Source organism: Loxodonta africana, chromosome 26 (assembly GCF_030014295.1).
Source record: "Loxodonta africana isolate mLoxAfr1 chromosome 26, mLoxAfr1.hap2, whole genome shotgun sequence".
Classification (NCBI taxonomy): domain Eukaryota; kingdom Metazoa; phylum Chordata; class Mammalia; order Proboscidea; family Elephantidae; genus Loxodonta; species Loxodonta africana.
This window is the reverse complement of record NC_087367.1, coordinates 45,408,771-45,428,140: the sequence shown is the minus strand read 5'-3', so window position 1 is coordinate 45,428,140 and position 19,370 is coordinate 45,408,771.

The window sequence follows — 19,370 nt, the reverse complement described above, 5'->3', positions numbered from 1 at the left end:
TGACTCGACAGCAGTGGGTGGAATCTCTGCCTTATTGGAGGTCATGTTGAAAAATTGATCTTTTCTTTCTTTGCTAAATTTAATCTTGTATCATATTTTACATTCTTGTTTTGAGGATTCAGCTTAATAAAAAAGACATCCGTCCAATAAATTTAAAATTTGGTGGTTATATTTTCCAAAAATTGCTTTGAAAAAGGATTCAGTGTGTGGTTATTCCCAAGTAGACTCTTTTGGGCTTTTGAGTTATGGTAGATGTTGACGTTGAGCTGTAACTCTTATGTTTTGCTAATTGCCATTTCTCAAAGAACTGGCTTTTGGTTTTATTGATTTTCTCTTTAGTTTTTCTTCGTATTTTATTGATTTCTGTTCTGATATTACTTATTTCCTTTCTTCTGCTTACTTTGCATTTCATTTAGTCTTATTTTTCTTCTTAAAATGGAAGCTGAAATTGTTGACTTGAGATCGTTCTTCTTTTCTAATAAAGGTGTTTAGCAGACTATGTTTCCTCTAAGTAGTGCTTTTGTTGCCCTCACAACTTTTTACATGTTGTGTTTTCATTTTCCTTCAGTTCAAAATACTTTCCAATTCCTCTTTTAATTTTTTTATTTCATTTGTAGGTATTTATAAGTGTGTTGTTTAGTCTCCAAGTATTTGGAAGATTTTTCCAAAGATTTTTCTGTTACTCATTTCTAATTTAATTCCATTGTGGTCAGACAGAGGACGTAATTTCTATGACTTGTGTCCTATTAAATTTAATAAGACTTTTTTTATGACTTAGAATATAGTGTATTGCAGCAAATGTTCCATGTGCACTAGAAAAGAACGTGCATTCTGCTGTTCTTGTATGGCGTATTCTATAAATATCAATTAAGTCAAGCTGGTTGATAGTGTTGTTCAAGTCTTCTCTGTCTATCGTAGTTATCTAGTGCTGCTGTAACAGAAATATCACAAGTGGCTGCCTTTAACAAAGCAAAATTAATTTTCTCACAGTAAAGTAGGCTAAAAGTCCAAATTCAGGGTGTCAACTCCAGGGGAAGGCTTTCTCTCTCTGTCGGCATTCTCATCAATCTTCCCCTAGACTAGGAGCTTCTCTGACCAGGGACCCCAGGTCCAAAGGACGCACTCCATTCCCAGGACGGCTTTCTTGGTGGTATGAGTCCCCCGTCTCTCTGCTCACTTCTTTCTTTTATATCTCAAGAGATTGCCTCAAGACACAATCCAATCTTATAGATTGAGTCCTTCCTCACTAACACAACTGCCACCCATCCTCTCTCATTAGCATCATAAAGGCATAATTTATAACATACAGGAAAACCACACAATACCAGGAACCATGCCCCAGCCAAACTGATACACACATTTTTGGGAGGACATAATTCAATCCATGACACTGTCCTCATTTTCTGTCTACTTGTTCTATGGATTATTACAAGAGAGGTGTTTAAGTCTCAAGCTATAATTGTGGATTTTTCTATTTCTCCTTTTCAGTTCTGTCAAGTTTTGCTTCATGTATTTTGAAGCTCTAGTGTCAGGTACATAAACATATTTAGGATAATTGTATCTTCTTGATGAATTAACCCCTTTATGATTATGAAATGACTCTATCCATGGTAGTATTCTTGGCTTTGGAATCTACTTTTTCTGTTAACAATATAATCACTCCAGCCTTCTTTTTACTAGTAGCATGGTATTGACATCCATTGTAAAGTGTCCTCATATTCATGCAGTAATCAGTACTCATAGTACTCAGTTGAATACTCCAGTGGGAACTTCTGAAGATTTTGGAGTTCTCCTACAGAGCACCTCTCTACTCTCTGATGAGCTACCCTGAAAACTCAGGCCACTCTTCGATTCAGGGAGACTACCAAGCTCTCCCTGGATTCCCCTCCCTGTGCTACAGCCTAGAAACTTGCCCAGGCAATAAGCTAGGGCGTCTGAAGGGCTCACTTCATTTGCATTCCATCTCACAGGAATTACTGCCCTTCTTTGTCTGTTATTCAAAGTCTTAATATTGTTTTATATATTTTGTCCCGTATTTTTAGTTGTTTTAAGTGGAGGTTAAATCAGGTTCTTGTTAATCCATGTTGGTCAGGAATCAGAAGTCTCTATTGTTCACTTTTGATACTGTCAGTTTGAAATGGCTATTAGTTACACAAATGGAGATGAAGACCGCATGATTTTATGCATCCAAGGCCTTGTGAGGAGTCATATGTTAAGTCCATTGGGAGTTGCCTGTTTCCTTGGAACTTTCTGCATACTCGTTGGTTGTTGAAAGATAAGAGCCCAGAATGTTCTGTGCTTGGAGGTATATGGGGTACCCGCTTGCTTCCCACTTCACCTCTGCTGCCACTTGATTGCTTTGAATCTTGAACAGTCAGAGCAGTTTTTAGTCTAGGCTCATAGAGCTTGCAAAATTTAATTCCCTCAGACTTACTGGGTTGCTGCTCTAGTTGCTTTCAGTTCCATGTATTAATCACAGCCCAAGTTCTTTCCTAGTTATGTCCTCAAATCTCAAAGTGTGCCTTTTCACTCCTGCCCTTGCCTTTCTCTTAAAGGCAGCTACCTTGATTCTATTCAGCTTGAATAGGAAGGCCAAGATTTTAATTTTTTTCCCTGTGTGATTTATTCAACTGAGAAGTTTTATTGATCCTTTGTTGCTCAAAGCTTTAAAAAATTCTATCTCCGGTTAATTGGAAAACTGTTTCCTTTTACCTTCCTCCACCCCATTATCTTAATTTGGAGATAATGGAAAATTGACTGAAAATTCAAAACTCAAACTACTATGTTTAGATAAGTGCTAATAATTAAAATATGCTTTTAAGATATGTCCTAAAAGAAAGAAAATAAGTCGTTGTGATGTTATTGTTTTCATAAAAGTTTGTCAGTATTTCAGAGTTGCTACAATGTATTAATTTTTATAATGAAAACCTTAGTAAATTGCTGTCTTATGCCCTAAAATTAAAATAGTATGGAAACATTTTTACATGTCATGACCATGCCAGAAAAGTTAAGTTCAGATATTTAATGTATATGTCAGAGTACACTGGTTTTTTTGGTAAATTTTTTTGAACCTATTACTTCAGTATTGCGTTAATTTTTTCAATGAGTATAGTTATTGTACCAAACATGGTAGGCTTAAGGTAATAAAAATCAATGTCTTAAGACTAAATTTCTCCTGAAATATACATACTGAATATTTTGAATGTTTGTGAACATATTTACATGTATAAATGTTATCAAACTACCATTTTCTTACTTCATATGTTAGTGGTATGGCTTAATCCCTTATAACTCTAAAAGATAGATTTAACTAGAACTTTTATAATTGGAGACATTTTAATTTTATTTAATTATATGCTACCTTATTTCCCCAAAATTTATCAGCAATTGAAGACTTTTTGTGGATACATGGTTTGTAGCCTTAAAAACAATATGATTTACCAAAAAAAAAAAAAAAAAAATTGCTTTAATTTAAAGTATTGTACTAATAGAATTAAAACCATGAAAAACTTGAAAAAAAAATCTCTTAATACTTGGGGGCTTCAGAGTACTGGCTTTTTTTTTTTTTTTTTTTTAATCCCTTTAAACATCCCAAGGAGCACTGGTGGTGCAGTGATTAAGAGCTTGGCTGCTAACCAAAAGGTCGGCAGTTCAAATCCACCTATAGGATTGCTAAGAGCTGGGATCAACTCGATGCCAACTGGCTTGGGTTTTTTTTTGGTTAAACATCCCAAATATCTCAACTCTCTCAACCTCATTTCTTACCTACTTGTCAACTGGTAGATTCTGTCCTAAATTCATATCACTCTTAGTATACCTGGCCATCACAGCCAATTACAGCCACAGGCATTATTTACACTCTGCTCTTCTTGGGTACTGAGGCCTCACTAGGCATGTGGTCTTCCTCTCACGTTTCAGCAAGCTCTAGTTTTCCCAATTGTTTTTCTCAAATAACATGTGTCTCTATTTCTTCAGCCTCCAAAATTAGTTTCCTCCCTGCTCATACCCTACTGCTAAGCCAATATTATGTATATTAGGATTTTGTTATAACAGGACCCCATTGACTTCACCAATCTCTGTTATCAGTCAGGATAGACTAACAGCTACCACAAACAACTCTAAGTGGTTTAATATAACAAAGGTTTTTTTGTTTGTTTTTTACTTCAACAAAGTCTAGTGTGAATGCTCCTGGTTAGGTGCCCCTTCTATCTTGTGGTTCTTCCATCCCCTAACATTCCTCTGCTGGGCCCTCTGAGTTCAACCACCTCTCTACTAGAAAGAGAGAGAGGGAACTGAGCATCTCACGCGAGACTCTAGGGTCTGGGCCTGGAAGTGACATTCCATTGGCCAGAACTAATCACATGGCCCAACTCAAAAGCAAGGGACACTGAGAAATGCAGCGTTTCTGTGTGCGGAGAAAAAGTAAATGGTTTGCTGACTACCCAGGGCTGTCAAACTGCCTACCTTTACACCTATCCACCTACCCACTTATATACCTCCATACAACTGTCAATCCTCACGCTGATCACTTACCACCATTCAGCGGATGGGCTGGGGTGGTGGTCAGGCAGTCCTCATGATTCTCCAATGGGACATGCTCCTCTCTCCTCCAAGTCCCTGGCTCTTTTTGACGCCCTCTCACCTGTCACTTGCACCACACCGTCCTGCCCTGTGTTCCTTGCTGTTGTGCACATGGCTTTTTCCCATTTTACAGAGAAAATGGGGACCAAAATTATGGCTCCCACATCATTAGTGAGGAACTGTCTAGCTGGGGCAGAGGCCAGGCCTTTCAGCCCCAGTTCTGCTTCTCAGGACTAGACATGCTCCCTTCCCTACCCAGAGTCCCTGGGCTGTGGAGCAGAAGAGTCCTTGACCTTTCCTTTCTTGGCCACACAGGTTGGGCCAGGAGGGATCAACTGACTAGTAACATACGACATGGTGTGGTAAGAAGGGCTCTGACCAAACAGAGGTGAACTAACCTGGCACTCTCTCTCAGATCAAGAAGCAGGAGAAAAGTTCCAGTCGATGCTGGACATGAGAGCTGAAAGATCACCAAAAAAAAAAAAAAAAAAAATGGGAGCTGGGGCAGCTGTCACAAAGCCACATGCATGTTAAAGGCAGAAGAGAGTGGAGATTTTGGGGAGACGGAATCATGTCAAGACAGGGGAGAACAAAGAGCTATACAGAGCAAAGCAGAGAGGAGGGGAGTTGTTTAGAGCCAGAGGGCCAGAGCAAAGAGGTGCCAACCTTGGCTTCCCAGGTACTTGCTCTTGTCCGAGACCAAGCTAGGATTCACTCCCCCGTGCAGAGGCCCATAGCCAGGTTTTCCCATGCAAGTGGGCCTGTGCTCTCCGTATCCAAGAAAGCCTCCACTAGAATCCTCTTGGACCTATCCAAGTCTCACGTCCACACTGTTTTGAGTCCAGCCTCCAGAACTGAGGCTAGGCCTCCTTCCTCCCCACCTAATCCAGCACAAGTTAACAGGCCCTTCACCAGCACAGCATCGGGAGACTGGTAGAGTCAGCTTCATTGTGCTCCAGCTCCTGTCAGAGCAACATGAGTGCTGCTGCCCAGTCCTATGGCCTCCAGCTTCCTCATCCATCTCACTCTCCAGTCTCTGAGACCTTCAAGGGCAGGAACAGGTCTCTTTTGTCTCTCCATCTCTGGCACCTAGCAAAGTTTCTGGTACTGGGTACTTGCTCAGTAAATGATTGCTGTAAGAAAAAAATCAGTGATTGGATGGATGAATGAAGACACCCATTCAGGAAAGGTCTGTATTCCATATCTGATTGAACTTATTTATTGCCCTTGAAGGTTGTGAGAGAGTGGAGCATGCCCAAGGAGCAGAAGACAATATGGAGAAGGGAGGCAGCTCCCCAGGGCTAAGTGATGTGAAGCCCCTTATGGGGTGGGAGTTTTAAGCTGAAATTGGGAGAAACCTTATGGGCTCCCTGCCAAAGCAGAAGTATCTGGAGACAGAACTGTCTCATCAATACTTCTCCCTTTGTGCTCTGGTGCAGAGCCTCCTCTCACCAGCAGTTCCTTAATTATTTAACCATTGTCAAATTTATTGAGCACCTACGATGTACCCTATCCTCATGGGCTTCAAGCTTATTGGCCAACAAATAATGACCTGTCAGCGTAAATCGTAGTAACCTGCACTGTTCTCTATCCAATAACATTTCACCTTCACCTTTATCCTTGGTGACAAGCAGGATTTTTATGTGGACAAGCAGGTTCTTTTCTTTGCCCCTTCCTGGGGCAGAGATCAAACCCACTTCCCTGATGAGGCCCTGGCCCTTCCCAAGCTAGGCTAATGGGATAATAGGAAGCATTCTTGAGTAAGGTGGGGCGAAGAGACAGAAACTAGGATAAAGAGGAAAAAAACATACCCACCACTTATCAATCCTGTTTGTCAACGCTGTTGGGCAAAGGGGAGTGTAGACTATCATGTTGCGCACTCAGAGCTGTGCCATGAGGTCATCTGTCTCAACAGGGAACAAGGCAGAGACCTGGAATGTGCATAGGTATTGCCACAGGAGACTGTTGGAGTCCGCAGATAAAGTTTGTTTTCTTGAGAATGTATCTCGACAAGCCTGGTGCAGGGAGGGGTGCTTTCCTTCATCTGGGCAAGACCACACCCCTCACCACCCTACCCCCTCTTGAGCTCCGTAGGGGAAAATCTGAAGGATCTGGTGACCTGACAGCTAGTGCAAAAAGGCTATGAGAAGGTGGGCCCTGAAGGGAATGTAGGGAGGGCTTGTAGTGAGTTTGAGTGATCAAGAAAAGAGACATGACAATGAGATAGCGATATCATTATACAACAAGCTATTAATTGGGACCAACGCATTTGACAGGCATGTGCGGTGGGCAGACCCCCAGAGCAGGGTCTTCCAGAGGTTTGCCAGAACAGGGAGTCATCAGAAGGCGAGAGGGTGTGAAAATCCCCAGGGAAGAGGAAAAAGGTGGTGGGGGCGGGGTGGGGAGTAGCTTCACATTCCAAGATCCCCTCCTGCAGCAAGGTGGGGAGTCTCCGGGTCAGAGAGCTTCAAAGGCAGCAGCATCTTAGGGTACTGTCTTAGTCATCTCGTGGTACCATAACAGAAATACCACAAGTGGGTGGCTTTAACAAGAATTTTACTTTCTCACAGTGTAGTAGGTTACGAGTCCAAATTCAGGGTGTGAGCTCCAGGGGAAGGCTTTCTCTGTCAGCTCTGGAGGAAGGTCTTTGTCCTCAGTCTTCCCCTGGTCAAGGAGGTTCTCAGGCGCAGGGACCCCAGGTCCAAAGGACGAGTTCTACTCCTGGTTCTGCTTTCTTGGTGGTATGAGGTTCCCAACTCTCTGCTTGCTTCCCTTTCCTTTTAGCTCTTGAGAGATAAAAGTTGGTACAGGCCACGCCCCAGGGAAACTCCCTTTTATCTCTGATTTCCCAATGTTGGCAGGGCCAAAGAGCCACCAGAGGCATAGTGTTATCATCTGACCTGTTGATGCTGACTAACAGAAGGACCCAAGGAAGTCCCCTGGGGCCAAGAATAGCTCTGTCTGGAAACCTTTCATTGCTTGGGTAGCATCACAAGACATCAAGAACCACCTGAAGACAAACTTCTCCAACTTGGGGGCTGCGGCCACAGGGAGGCTTGGTGCCTCCCACCTGTCCTCTGGCTTTTGGAGTCACGGCTCATTCATCTCTGACCAAACAGCATTTCCCTGGGTGGTACAAATAGTTAAAGCATTAACAGGAATGTTGGAGGTTCGAGTCTACCTAGAGGCAATTTGGGAGAAAGTCCTGGAGATCTACTTCTGAAAAATCAGCCATGGAACCATGGTATACGAGTGGTAACCCACGGAATAAGGGTGGCTCTGGTGAGGTGAGACTGGTTTTATAATGTTTCAATGAAAGAAGGCTTTTGCAATGTATATCAGCCTTTGAGTTTTGGATCTTCTCTGAAAGGAGAAGGAGATACTTATAGCTTTATTCCTGTAATGTGGTGGGTGTTGGGGCATCAGTTGAATCTCTTAACGTTCCCAGAGGTGGACTTACCCCTGCCTTCCATTCCTTATACGGCATCCAAAGCCTGGCTGAGGTCTCAAGTATGGGTAAGGGTTAATATATAAGCGCCCCCCCCCATGTGAAAGAACTGGCTTTGAAAAAGCCCCAGGGGGGCCTGATGGGACTGACCTCAGACTGAGACCCAGGGAACTTGCCCCCAGGAGGGATGGTCTTGGGGAATGTGTGGTAGCTGGGAAGTTGCCTCATCCACCTCATTCCTGGGGCCATGGCCCTTTCCCCACAACCGTTGATCCTCTGCCCCCTCTGTTCCCTCTCTCAGCCCCAGTCTCATTCTGGTGTAAGCATCAGCTGCTCCCTTCCAAAGGGTAGGCTTAAAGCCCTGGTGCCTGAAAGCACATACCCTCCTGCACACCAGATGAGACCACTGGCTCTATCATGGCCTGTGGAGGAAGGTTTCCATGGGAGCTGTCCTGAGCTTAAAAAAAAAAAAAAAACAAAAAAAAAACAGGCTGCAAGCAAGAAGCCCCAAAGGCCCTCTGAGGCAGAGCTTATTCATTTTTAATGTGCAAAAAAATCACCCAGGGCTCTCGTTAAAATGCAGATTCTGATACAAAAGGTCTGAGAGCCTGCATGTTTAACAACTTCCAGGGTTTGCAGATGCTGCCAGACTGCAGAGCACACATGGAGTAAGAAGCCTAAGGAACAACCCAGTGAGCAGCTGGGAACCCAGCATAGCCTCCCTGCAAAGACCTGACTGCACAGGGCCTTCCCTGAGCTAGCCAGATATCACAGGTGGGCAACATCCTCGGCAAAGGGGCCAGAGGTCCCCATTTGGAGGGATGTTTTCTGGGGGCCTTGGCCCTGGAGCTCACAGAACATAGTTCTCTATTGATAACCACCCCTCAGCCTCTTCTGGTGCAAACTTCCCTACCTGAAAACAAATTATGGTTGGGAAATACTTCTGTTGCCTCCAGCCATTTTTCTACTTTCTGCCTCCCCTCACTGATTATAACCCCCCCCCCAAAAAAAACAAAAACCAGCCCATGCTGACTCTGGCGACTTCATGTGTTTTGGGGTAAAACTGCACTCCATAGCATTTTCATGGCTATGACCTTTCAGAAGCAGATTGCTAGGCCTTTCTTCCAAGGCACCACTGGGTGGGTTTGAACCACCAACCTTTTGGTTAGTAGCTTACTGCTTAACCATTTGTGCCACCCAGGCACACTTAGCTCCCTAGAAAAAAAGAGATAAACTTACCAATCTGATTGGTCAGAATGTAGACAATTCATTGGCCTTGAACAGTCTACTTTGGCTGCACTCTCTCTCCTCCATGACCTTGTTCAAACCTGGACACTTCCTCCTTTCTCAGAGTGGGGCTGGCCATGCCTCTCTTTTTCACCTCCTCCACACCTGCAGTAAGACTGGGCCTGCTCTGCATGGCCAGTCATCTTAGATTTATTAGGACCTTGAGGCTTAAGCCTCCTTCTCCAACCAGTTTTTATATTTTTTTTTCAAAAGGCTTTGCCCTGGTGGATATCAGGTACTTGTCCAGTGATTCGATCAGGACTCTTTTGGTTATAAGTGACAAAAGAAAAAAAAAAAAAACTCTGACTCATCTGGCTTAAATAATCAAAGGGACTTTATTGGATAGCAAACCACAATGCCCAGAGGTAGAACTGGCCCTAGAATTAGGGGACAACAGCAGGACTAGGGGAAGGAAACACTCAAAAAGGAAATGAAGAGTTGAGGAGGGAGTTTTTGCAAACATACCTGATGACCAACGAGACCTCCAGACTGTACAGCGTGGTGGAAGGAGCTTGACCAGGGGTGCGAAACAGAGGCCCAGGGCTCCAGGACCAGCTGTGACTCACCTCATTCAGTGGCCTCAGCCTCTTTGTGCCTTGTCTCCCACCACCGTGCATAAGTACCTGGATCCAGCCTGCTGCACACCACGTTTGCTGTTCCTTCTGCTTAAAATGCCTTGCTGCCCCATCTTCCTTTTCTCCTGTAGCACCATCTCACCATTTAAGGCCACATTCACAGCTTTCCCTGATCCCTCAAGGAGCACCAGGGGCTCACTCTGCCTGCCCAATCCCCTAACCACTACCACCATCCCCTACTCCCAACATCCCCTGCTCTGTGTGCTGAGCTCTGATCACATTTGGACCTTTGGCATTTGGTCTCCCTCCCCACGCCTAGCCTTTCCAGAGAGCAGCATGTTTAACTCATCCTTGAGCCCCAGGCTTGGCACACAGCCAGGCATGTGGGACGCATGTAGTAATTAATGGACAAAGCATGCATCCAATCACAACTCCAATTTCCTAATCAATAAAATATATACATTAAACAACCAAAATACCTATCAACTGATGAAAGGATAATCAAAATGTAGTATATACATACAATGAAATATTATTCAGCCATAAAGAGGAATGAAGTCCTAATGCTTGCCACAGCGTGGATGAACCTCGAAAATATCACACTGAGTGAGACAAGTCAGCCACAAAAGGACAAATACTGTATTGTCTCACTTACATGAATTAAGCAAATATAAAGGAACCAAAAATTATTAGTGGGTGCCAGCGGTGGCAGGGAAGGGGGAAAGAGGACGTTTTTGCTTAGAGGTCATTGAATATACTTTCCTGGCAGTGGGATAATTTGGAGAAAGACAGCAAAGAATGGTTGTAGAACTTGAAGAATGTATCAATGTCACTGAGTTATATATGTAGCAATTACTGAATTGCCGTATGTTTGTTTGTGTATATTGTCACCACTCAAAAAAATGGATGCATTGATATTTTCTCTACCTACCTCACAGGGTTGCTCCAATAATCAAAAGAGATAATACCTGTGAGTATACAGTGTAGATGGAAGGCACATTACGATTATTGGAGTATGGGTAAGGGAGCTTTATTAAGCTCCTGCTTTTCTTCTGGTTTGAGTCTTTAGTCTCATCTCCTGTTAGTCCCCACCGTCTCTGTTCCGGCCTCACTCTCTGGTTATCTAACACTCAAAAGTTGTTCCAAAGGTTAGAAGAGAAGGTGCCGGCTCTCACAGCACACACAGTCCCACGGTGTAGAAGGAAGTGGAGATAGAAAAGAAAGTACAAATTGTATTGTTTTGATCCTAATCACACAGATTAATCAAATTCAAGCAATAAAAGTATTATTAGGCTCATACCGTAACAACAAAGCTTATGAGGGCCATCAACAATCAAGAACAATCAAGATGGGAGATAGAATAGCCAAGATGGCCATTCTTGACTTCCATGTTAGGAAAATTGTTGAAACAGCTTCACTCAGCCAAGCCACTGTCCACCACCACACCTCCCTACTCCAGTAAGAGGCATTGTTCTGGCCAGTAAAACTGGCTGAACTAAATAAGCTAGAGTCAGGTTAAGAGAGAGTGTGTGTGTGTGTGTGTGAGAAAAAGAAACAGAGAGTTATGGTTGTAGAGATAAGTGGAAACAGAGACCCAAGATAGATAGGTAGCAAGACACACTTGGAGAGATAGCATGTATATGTAGCAGTGATGGAGAGAAACAGGGGGCTTTACTGTGTTAATGCTTGCAAGTCAAAGCCCACCAGGAACACACTGCTAGTTGAGCAAAGTTAATGGTCTTTACTGAAAGGGAGGGGCATATACCATGGAGAACCCTGGGACATTATCCTTGTTACAACAAGTATCAATAAACCCAACTTTGTTTGACTACAGATGTGTTTCTGGTGGTTTTGGGCTGGTATGTATCAACAGCTGTGATGTGCTGTCAGTAATTAAAATAAATGTAACTGAGATAATTTACTTATTTTAAAAAGACTGTCAAATTTCATTTTTAAAAATAAAAATTATGCTGTTTTAAAAAACAGCATACTAAGACAATATAGGAAGTTTAAAATAAAAGGATGGATAAAGATATACCATGAAAATACTAATAAAGAGAAAGCAGGTATGGCAATATTGGTATTGGTCAAAATAGAATTCAAAGTAAAAGTCACAAACTGGAATACAAAAAGATATTTGATAAGAGATACAATAAGTATTTAATAACAGGTGTAATAAATGAATTATACCTCTTATTGATAAGAAAGAGCTCTGGTGGCATAGTGGCTAAGAGTTCAGCTGCTAACCAAAAGGTTGGCAGTTTGAATCCACCAGCAGCTCCTTGGAAACCCTATGGGGCAGTTTACTCTCTTCTGTACGGTTGCTATGAGTCAGAACCAGCTTGACAGCAATGGGTTTGGGGTTTTTTGGGTTTTTTTTGGATTGTTTAGAAAACATGGTAGTCCTGAATCCTTATGCACGAAACACCATGTTTTGCAATATGTGAAATAAAAACTGGCATATATAAAAGGTTAAATTTACATATCTATTATCATACATGGAAACATCTGACTCCCAAAAATATTAAAAACTTTCTCTCGGAAATTGACAATAATGTGGATTAAAAGAAGAAGTCATGATATAAGGACTGTAAAAAACAAAATTAAGGAGCTTGATCCAAAAGATAAAGTTAAGACTTTGTACGCAACAAGCTGAGAGTATATTATTTTTCAAACATGCACTGTACTTTCACAAAAACGTACCATGTAATATGCCACAAAGTAAATATCCAAAATTTCCCAGAATAAGAAAGACATATGCAATCTTCACTAACAATATTTCGGTGTAATTGTTGTGGTTGTTAGGTACCGTGGAGTTGGTTCCAACTCCTAGCAGTCTTATGTACAACAAGACGAAACACTGCCCAGTCCTGCGTCATCCTCACAATCATCGCTATGTTTGAGCCAACAGTTGCAGCCACTGTGTCATTCCATCTGGTTGAAGGTCTTCCTCTTTTTCACTGACCCTGTAGCTACCAAGCATGATGTCCTGCTCAGGGACTGGTCCCTCCAGATAACATGTCCAAAGTATGTGAGACAATGTCTCGCCACCCTCACCTCCAAGGAGCACTCTGGCTATATTTCTTCCAATACGGACTTGTTCATTATTCCAGCAGTCCATGGTATATTCAATATTCTTAGTCAACAGCATAATTCAAAGGCATCAGTTCTTCTTTGGTCTTCCATATTTATTACCCAGCTTTCATATGTGTATGAGGTGATTGAAAATATCATGGCTTGGGCCAGGTGCACCTTAGTCTCAAAGTGACATCTTTGCTTTTCAATATTTTAAAGAGGTCTTTGCAGTAGATTTGCCCAGTGCAATAGATCATTCTATTTCTTCACTGCTACTTCCATGGGCGTTGATTGTGGATCCAAGTAAAGCGAAGTCCTCGACAACTTCATTATTTTCTCCATTTAGCACGATGTTGCTTATTGGTCCAGTTCCGAGGATTTTTTTCTTTATGTTGAGGTATAAATCATACTGACTGCAGTCTTTGATCTTTATCAGTAAGTGCTTCAAGTCCTCCTTGCATTCAGCAAACGAGGTTGTGTCATCTGCAATCGCAGGTTGTTAATGAGTCTTCCACCAATCTTTTTTTTTTTTTTTTTTTGCATTTTTGTGGATATCTATCATGTCTTTTTTATTCTACAACATTACCCTCCCCACTCTTTGTTTCATACTATTTATTTGTTGATGAAACCAGGCCATTTGCCCTTTGGAATAAGCCACAATCTAGATTAATTGATTGCTTCCTCATAGTGTTATTTGATATGCCCCAATTTCCTGTAAACTGGCAATTAGATCTAGAGACTTGATCACAGTTGAAGGTGATCTCTGGTTCTCCCACTTTTAATGATGCTAAGATTGATCAGTGCTTCAGATGTCAGCCTTGTTCTTCCATCATAAAGTTCTTCATTCACATTTTGCCTAATGATTTTGGCATCCACTGATAATTGTTGCTTAGATCCATTACTTCATTTCCTACCTTTATTACCTATTGCCATCGAGTTTATTCTGACTCATAGTGACCCTATAGGACAGAGTAGAATTGCCCCATAGAGTTTCCAAAGTGTGGCTGGTAGATTTGAACTGATGACCTTTTGGTTAGCAGCCAAAGTCTTAACCACTGGCCAACCAAGGCTCCATTATTTCATCACGGGTTGCAAAATAGTGATTTCCTAATCCTAGCATTCCATCCACATTTATTAACTTCTGTAAAGAAGAACTGCCTCATTAACCGGTTCATTTAGTTCATACAGGAAAGTCAAGACAAATGCTTGTTTATTTCCCTTTTTTTTTAAAATAATTTTTATTGTGCTTTAAGTGAAAGTTTACAGATCAAGTCAGCCTGTCACATATAAGCTTATATACACATTACTCCGTACTCCCATTTACTCTCCCCCTAATGAGTCAGCCCGCTCCCTTCTTCCAGTCACTCCTTTCATGACCATTTTGCCAGTTTCTAACCCTCTCTACCCTCCCATCTCCCCTCCAGACAGGAGATGCCAATACAGTCCCAAGTATCCACCTGATACAGGCAGCTCACTCTTCATCAGCATCTCTCTCCAGCCCATTGTCCAGTCCCTTCCATGTCTGATGAGTAGTCTTCGGGAATGGTTCCTGTCCTGGGCCAACAGAAGGTTTGGGGACCGTGACCACCAGGATTCTTCTAGTCTCAGTCAGACCGTTAAGACTGGTCTTATGAGAATTTGGGGTCTGCATCCCACTGTTCTCCTGCTCCCTCAGGAATTCTCTGTTGTGTTTCCTGTCAGGGCAGTCATCGGTTGTAGCCGGACACCATCTAGTTCTTCTGGTCTCAGGATAATGTAAGTCTCTGGTTCATGTGGCCCTTTCTGTCTCTTGGGCTTGTAGTTATTGTGTGACCTTGGTGTTCTTCATTCTTGTTTGATCCTGGTGGGTTGAGATCAATTGATGCATCTTAGATGGCCGCTTGTTAGCATTTAAGACCCCAGACGCCACTTTTCAAAGTGGGATGCAGAATGTTTTCATAATAGAATTATTGACTTAGAAGTCCCCTTAAGCCATAGTCCCAAAATCCCCGCCCTTGCTCCGCTGACCTTTGAAGCATTCAGTTTATTCCGGAAACTTCTTTGCTTTTGGTCCAGTCCAGTTGAGCTGACCTTCCATGTATTGAGCATTGTCCTTTTCTTCACCTAAAGTAGTTCTTATCTACTAACTAGTCAGTAAATAACCCTCTCCCACCCTCCCTCCCTCCCCCCCCCGTAACCACAAAAGTATGTGTTCTTCTCAGTTTATACTATTTCTCAAGAACTTATAATACTGTATTTGTTCTTTTGCATCTGACTAATTTCACTCAGCATAATGCCTTCCAGGTTCCTCCATGTTATGAAATGTTTCACAGATTCGTCACTGTTCTTTATAGACGCGTAGTATTCCATGCTGTGAATATACCACAATTTATTTAACCATTCATCCGTTGATGGACACCTTGGTTGCTTCCAGCTTTTTGCTATTGTAAACAGAGCTGCAATAAACATGGGTGTGCATATATCTGTTCACGTGAAGGCTCTCATTTCTCTAGGGTATATTCCGAGGAGTGGGATTTCTGGGTTGTATGGTACTTCTATTTCTAACTTTTTAAGAAAACGCCAGATAGATTTCCAAAGTGGTTGTACCATTTTACATTCCCACCAGCAGTGTATAAGAGTTCCAATCTCTCCGCAGCCTCTCCAACATTTATTATTTTGTGTTTTTTGGATTAATGTCAGCCTTGGTGGAGTGAGATGGAATCTCATCGTAGTTTTAATTTGCATTTCTCTAACGGCTAATGATCGAGAGCATTTTCTCATGTGTCTGTTAGCCGCCTGAATATCTTCTTTAGTGAAGTGCCTGTTCATATCCTTTGCCCACTTTTTGATTGGGTTGTTTGTCTTTTTGTGGTTGAGTTATAACAGAATCACATAGATTTTAGAGATCAGGTGCTGGTCAGAGATGTCATAGCTGAAAATTTTTTCCCAATCTGTAAGTGGTCTTTTTACTCTTTTGGTGAAGTCTTTAGATGAGCATAGGTGTTTGATTTTTAGGAGCTCCCAGTTATCTGGTTTCTCTTTGTCATTTTTGGTAATGTTTTGTATTCTGTTTATGCCTTGTATTAGGGCTCCTAACGTTGTTCCTATTTTTTCTTCCATGATCTTTATCGTTTTAGTCTTTATGTTTAGGTCTTTGATCCACTTGGAGTTAGTTTTTGTGCTTGGTGTGAGGTATGGGTCCTGTTTCATTTTTTTGCAAATGGATATCCAGTTATGCCAGCACCATTTGTTAAAAAGACTATCTTTTCCCCAATTAACTGACACTGGGCCTTTGTCAAATATCAGCTGCTCATAGGTGGATGGATTTATATCTGGGTTCTCAATTCTGTTCCATTGGTCTATGTGCCGGTTGTTGTACCAATACCAGGTTGTTTTGACTACTGTGGCTGTATAATAGGTTCTAAAATCAGGTAGAGTGAGGCCTCCCACTTTCTTCTTCTATTTCAGTAATGCTTTACTTCTCCGGGGCTTCTTTCCCTTCCATATGAAGTTGGTGATTTGTTTCTCCATCACTTTAAAAAATGTCACTGGAATTTGGATCAGAAGTGCTTTGTATGTATAGATGGCTTTTGGTAGAATAGACATTTTTACTATGTTAAGTCTTCCTATGCATGAGCAAGGTATGTGTTTCCACTTATGTAGGTCCTGTTTAGTTTCTTGCACTACTACTTTGTAGTTTTCTTTGTATAGGTCTTTTACAACTCTGGTAAGATTTATTCCTAAGTATTTTATCTTCTTGGGGGCTACTGTGAATGGTATTGATTTGGTGATTTCCCCTTCGATGTTCTTTTTGTTGATGTAGAGGAATCCAAGTGATTTTTGTATGTTTTATCTTGAAACCCGAGACTCTGCCGAACTATTAGTTTCAGTAGTTTTCTGGAGGATTCCTTAGGGTTTTCTGTGTATAAGATCATGTCATCTGCAAATAGAGATAATTTTACTTCTTCCTTGCCAATCCGGATGCCCTTTATTTCTTTGTCTAGCCTAATTGCTCTGGCTAGGACTTCTAGCACAATGTTGAATAAGAGCGGTGATAAAGGGCATCCTTGTCTGGTTCCCGTTCTCAAGGAAAATGCTTTCAGGCTCCCTCCATTTAGAATGATGTTGGCTGTTGGCTTTGTATATAAAAAAAATTTTGTATAGATGCCCTTTATTATGTTGAGGAATTTTCCTTCAATTCCTATTTTGCTGAGAGTTTTTATCACGAATGGGTGTTGGACTTTATCGAATGCCTTTTCTGCATCAATTCATAAGATCATGTGGTTTTTGTCTTTTCTTTCATTTATATGGTGGATTACATTAATGGTTTTTCTAATATTAAACCAATCTTGCATACCTGGTATAAATCCCACTTGGTCGTGGTGGATTATTTTTCTGATATGTTGTTGGATTCTATTGGCTAGAATTTTGTTGAGGATTTTTGCATCTATGTTCATGAGGGATATAGGTCTATAATTTTCTTTTTTTGTGGTGTCTTTACCTGGTTTTGGTATCAGGGATATGGTGGCTTCATAGAATGAGTTAGGTAGTATTCCGTCATTTTCTATGCTTTGAAATACCTCTAGTAGTAGTGGTGTTAACTCTTCTCTGAAAGTTTGGTAGAACTCTGCAGTGAAGCCGTCCTGGCCAGGGCTTTTTTTGGGGGGAGTTTTTTGATTACCGTTCCAATCTCTTTTTTTGTTATGGGTCTATTTAGTTGTTCTACTTCTGATTGTGTCAGTTTAGGAAGGTAGTGTTTTTCCAGGAATTCATCCATTTCTTCTAGGTTTTCAAATTTGTTAGAGTACAATTTTTCGTAATAATCTGATATGATTCTTTTAATTTCAGTTGGGTCTGTTGTGATACGGCCCATCTCGTCTCTTATTCGGGTTATTTGTTTCCTTGCCTGTATTTCTTTGGTCAGTCTGGCCAATGGTTTATCGATTTTGTTTATTTTTTCAAAGAACCAGCTTTTGACTTTGTTAATTCTTTCAATTGTTTTTCTATTCTCTATTTCATTTAGTTCAGCTCTAATTTTTATTATTTGTTTTCTTCTGGTGCCTGATGGATTCTTTTGTTGCTCGCTTTCTACTTGTTCAAGTTGTAGGGACAGTTCTCTGATTTTGGCTCTTTCTTCTTTTTGTATGTGTGCATTTATCAACATAAATTGGCCTCTGAGCACTGCTTTTGCTGTGTCCCACAGGTTTTGATAGGAAGTGTTTTCATTCTCGTTGCATTCTATGAATCTCTTAATTCCCTCCTTTATGTCTTCTATAACCCAGTCTTTTTTCAGGAGGGTATTGTTCAGTTTCCAAGTATTTGATTTCTTTTCCCTGATTTTTCTGTTATTGATTTCCACTTTTATGGCCTTGTGGTCTGAGAAGATGCTTTGTAGTATTTTGATGTTTTGGATTCTGCAAAGGTTTGTTTTATGACCTAATATGTGATCTATTCTAGAGAATGTTCCATGTGCACTAGAAAAAAAAGTATATTTTACAGCTGTTGGGTGGAGTGTTCTGTATATGTCTATGAGGTCATGTTGGTTGATTGTAGCAATTAGGTCTTCCGTGCCTCTATTGAGCTTCTTACTGGAAGTCCTGTCCTTCTCCGAAAGTGGTATGTTGAAGTCTCCTACTATAATTGTGGAGATGTCTATCTCACTTTTCAGTTCTGTTAAAGTTTGTTTTATGTATCTTGCAGCCTTGTCATTGGGTGCATAAATATTTAATATGGTTATATCTTCCTGGTCAATTGTCCCTTTAATCATTATGTAGTGTCCGTCTTTATCCTTTGTGGTGGATTTAACTTTGAAGTCTATTTTGTCAGAAATTAATATTGCTACTCCTGCTCTTTTTTGATTGTTGTTTACTTGATATATTTTTTTCCATCCTTTGAGTTTTAGTTTGTGTCTCTAAGTCTAAGGTGTGTCTCTTGTAGGCAGCATATAGACGGATCGTGTTTCTTTATCCAGTCTGAGACTCTCTGTCTCTTTATTGGTGCATTTAGTCCATTTACATTCAGTGTAATTATAGATAAGAATATGTTTAGTGCTGTCATTTTGATGCCTTTTTGTGTGTGTTGTTGACAATTTCATTTTTCCACTTACTTTTTTGTGCTGAGACGTTTTTCTTTGTAAATTGTGTGTTCCTCATTTTCATAGTAGTCGAATTTATGTTTGCTGAGTTGTTACGTTTTTCTTGGTTTTTATTTTGAGTTATGGAATTGTTAGACCTCTTTGTGGTAACCTTAATATTTGCCCCTATTTTTCTAAGTAAAAACCTAACTTGTATCGTTCTATATCGCCTTGTTTTCCTCATCATATGGCAGTTCTTTGCCTTCTGTGTTTAGTCCCTCTTTTTGATTATTGTGGTCTTTTACATAATGACTTCAATGATTCCCTGTTTTGAGGGTTTTTTTCTTTTTGA